Source organism: Nerophis ophidion, linkage group LG02 (genome assembly GCF_033978795.1).
Source record: "Nerophis ophidion isolate RoL-2023_Sa linkage group LG02, RoL_Noph_v1.0, whole genome shotgun sequence".
NCBI classification, from domain to species: domain Eukaryota; kingdom Metazoa; phylum Chordata; class Actinopteri; order Syngnathiformes; family Syngnathidae; genus Nerophis; species Nerophis ophidion.
The window spans coordinates 16,626,935-16,631,057 of NC_084612.1; positions in this window are offsets into that span (position 1 = coordinate 16,626,935).

Consider the following 4,123-nt stretch of genomic DNA (forward strand, 5'->3'; position numbering starts at 1 on the left):
TTTAAATAGAGATTTTATAAACTTAGGAAATATGTCCCTGGACACATGAGGACTTTGAATATGACCAATGTATGATCCTGTAACTACTTGGTATCGTATTGATACCCAAATTTGTGGTATCTTCCAAAACTAAGGTAAAGCATCCAAACAACAGAAGAATATGTGATTATTACATTTTAACAGAAGTGTAGACAGAACATGTTAAAAGTGAAAGTAAGCAGATATTAACAGAAAATTAACAAGTAGATTAATAATTCACATTCTACCACTTGTCCTTAATAATTTTGACAAATAATAGAATGAAAAATGACATGATATGTTACTGCATATGTCAGCAGACTAAATAAGGAGTATTTGTTTGTTTACTTACTACTAAAAGAAAAGTAGTCTTGTATAGTCACTATTTTATTTAAAAGCAAACTTGCAATAAGAAACATATTTTTAATGTACCCTAAGATTTTTTTTTCAAATAAAGCCAATAATGCAATTTTTTTGCGGTCCCCTTTATTTAGAAAATTATCAAAAAGTATCGAAAAGTATCAAAATAATTTTAGTACCGGTACCAAAATATGCCCCGTGATGAGGAGGCGACTTGTCCAGGGTGTACTCCGCCTTCCACCCGATTTTAACTGAGATAGGCTCCAGCGCCCCTCGCGAACCCAATAGAAATAAGCCAGGGGTGTCAAACTCAAATACCGAGTGGGCCAAAATTCTAAACTGAGCAAAGCCGCGGGACTCAAACAAGTTTTGCATTGAATATTGAACAAGCAAGGCTTATATAACTTTATAGTGACATGCAAAATCGTGTTTTGGTGGTAGCGGCGGTGTATATTGTAGCGTCACGGAAGAGTTAGTGCTGCAAGGGGTTCTGGGTATTTGGTCTGTTGTGTTTATGTTGTGTTACGGTGTGGATGTTCTCCCGAAATGTGTTTGTCATTCTTGTTTGGTGTGGGTTCACAGTGTGGTGTAACAGTGTTAAAGTTGTTTATACGGCCACCCTCAGTGTGACCTGTATGGCTGTTGACCAAGTATGCTTTGTATTCACTTGTTTTTTTTGTAGAAGCCGCATATATTACGTGACTGGGCCGGCACGCTGTTTGTATGAAGGAAAAGCGGACGTGACGACAGGTTGTAGAGGATGCTAAAAGCAGTAACTTTAAGGCACGCCCCCAATATTGTTGTCTGGGTGGAAATTCGGGAGAATGGTTGCCCCGGGAGATTTTCGGGAGGGGGCACTGAAATTCGGGATTCTCCTGGAAAAATCGGTAGGGTTGGCAAGTATGAAAATTAGCGTTGAATACGGTGATACAGCGGCACCGCCACTGTATAATACCGGCGGGCCAGCTCTAATGTTAATTTATTATTGCCTCAAGGGCCAAATGAAATTACACGGCGCGGGCAAGAGTTTGACACCCATGAAATAAGCGGTAGAAATGGATGGATGGATGGATGGATGGATGGTTGGATGGATGGATGGATGGATGGATGGATGGATGGGTACCAAAATATACACTACCTGGTACGGCTGTCCAGTTTGTTGCCGTCAAATTTGCGAGACGCTGCCAAAATATGTCAACAATTTGCAATATCACGATTACGCTCTATGTTCGGACAACTTTTTATTATTTACATTGTGTATCGTCTATATCGCGCAATCCTATATCGGCACCTGGGTTTTCCTACAAGGCTGCCATCTCGGTGACACAGTGACCATCGAGCGCAATAAGACTTGCATTGTTTGAAGTCCTTCTTGCAAGTGTGGACATTCATCACACGTTATTTACAGCCGGCTGCTGCTGGCTGTCTGCAGCACCTCAAGCTGTCTGAGACACACACACACATACACACACCAACACACACACACACACAAGGAAACATCAGCACACACAACTGACAGCAAGTCCCTATCCCCTGGTCACACCACCCATGCCCCCGCCCGCGTCCCTTTAGCCTGCCACTTCACCAGCACCTCTCTGTGTCCACTTTTCTGTGTGTGTGTGTGTGTGTGTGTGTGTGGTGTGTGTGTGTGTGTGTGTGTGTGTGTGTGTGTGTGTGTGTGTGTGTGTGTCTGTGCGTGTGTGTGTGTGTGTGTTTTGAAATATGGCTGCCTGCTCTCTCCCGTATAACTTGCGAGCAGAAAACCTTGGTGATGGTTGATGGAGGACGCTGGGGCACAAATAGACAAAGAGGTCTTAACAGGTCACAGTATGAAATGAAAGCGGTGGAGACCAAAGCCGCCTTCACGGCCAAAGGTTGTGTTTGTTACAGGAAAATGAAAGTAACAGCATGATTACGGGGTCGTTCAGTGCTGATAACACGCTTCTTAAAGGCCTACTGAAACCCACTACTACCCACCACGCAGTCTGATCATTTATATATCAACGATGAAATATTAACATTGCAACACATGCCAATACGGCCTTTTTAGTTTACTAAATTGCAATTTTAAATTTCCCGGGAGTTTCGTCTTGAAAATGTCGTGTAATGATGACGTGTACGCAAGACGTCACAGGTTTTTAGGAAGTATGAGCGCTGCGCACACACACAGCTAAAAGTCGTCTGCTTTAACGGCATAATTACACAGTATTTTGGAGATCTGTGTTGCTGAATCTTTTGCAATTTGTTCAATTAATATTGGAGAAGTCACAGTAGAAAGATGGAGTTGGGAAGCTTTAGCCTTTAGCCACACAAACACACCGTGCTTCCTTGTTTAAAATTCCTGGAGGTGAAACTTTACTATGGATCAGAGCGCGGTCAAGCGAACATGAATCACGACGGAATGTCAACCAGCAGGTTTCGGTGAGAAAATTGTGGTAAAAAGTCAGTTCTTACCGGAGAAAAGCTGAGCTTGTGCCATCCATAAAGCTGCCGTCGACTCCCCTAAGACATTGGTGTCAAGACACCCGTGGACGTACACCTCCGACTATCAGGTACTATTTAATCTCACTAAAACACTAGCAACACAATAGAACGATAAGAGATTTCCCAAAATTATCCTAGTAAATGTCTCTAAAAACATCGGAATCCGTCCCAATGCAATTACGTTTTTTTTTTTTACTTATTTGTTTATTTATTTTTATTTTTTTTCTAGTCAGTCGCTATCAATATCCTCAAACACAAATCTTTCATCCTCGCTCAAATTAATGGGAAATTGTTGTTTTCTCGGTCCGAATAGCACCTTTTGTTGGAGGCTCCCATTAAAATCAATGTGAATATGTGAGGAGCTGCCACACGTGTGACGTCATCGTCTGCGACTTCCGGTAAAGGCAGGGCATTTCTCTCAACACCGAAAGTTGCGAACTTTATCGTCGATGTTCTCTACTAAATCCTTTCAGCAAAATTATGGCAATATCGCGAAATGATCAAGTATGACACATAGAATGGACCTGCTATCCCCGTTTAAATAAGAAAATCTCATTTCAGTAGGCCTTTAAAGTCACGCAAGTAAGACACATTTTTATTGTGTGTGAAGTAGTGTTGTCCCAATACCAATATTTTGGTACCTGTACCAAAATTATTTCGATACTTGTCGGTACTTTTCTAAATAAAGGGGACCACAAAAAATGGCATTATTGGCTTTATTTTAACAAAAAATGTTACGGTACATTAAACATGTGTTTACTATTGCAAGTTTGTCCTTCAATAAAATAGTGAACATCCAAGACAACTTGTCTTTTAGTCGTAAGTAAGCAAAAAAAAGGCTTCTAATTAGTCTGCTGACATATGCAGTAACACATTGTGTCATTTATCATTCTATTATTTTGTCAACATTATGAGGGACAAACTGTTGAAATAGATTATTAATCTACTTTACTGTTAATATCTGCTCACTTTCTCTTTTAACATGTTGTATCTACACTTCTGTTAAGATGTAATAATCACTTATTCTTCTGTTGTTTGATACTTTACATTAGTTTTAGATGATACCACAAATGTGGGTATCAATACGATACCAAGAAGTTACAGGATCATACATTGGTCATATTCCAAAGTCCTCATGTGTCCAGGGACATATTTCCTGAGTTTATAAACATAATATATATTGTTGGATTTACTATGTGTATTTGTTATGTGTATATGTATTTATGGCGGGCTTGCTTGGGAATTTTAAGATGGGCGTGGC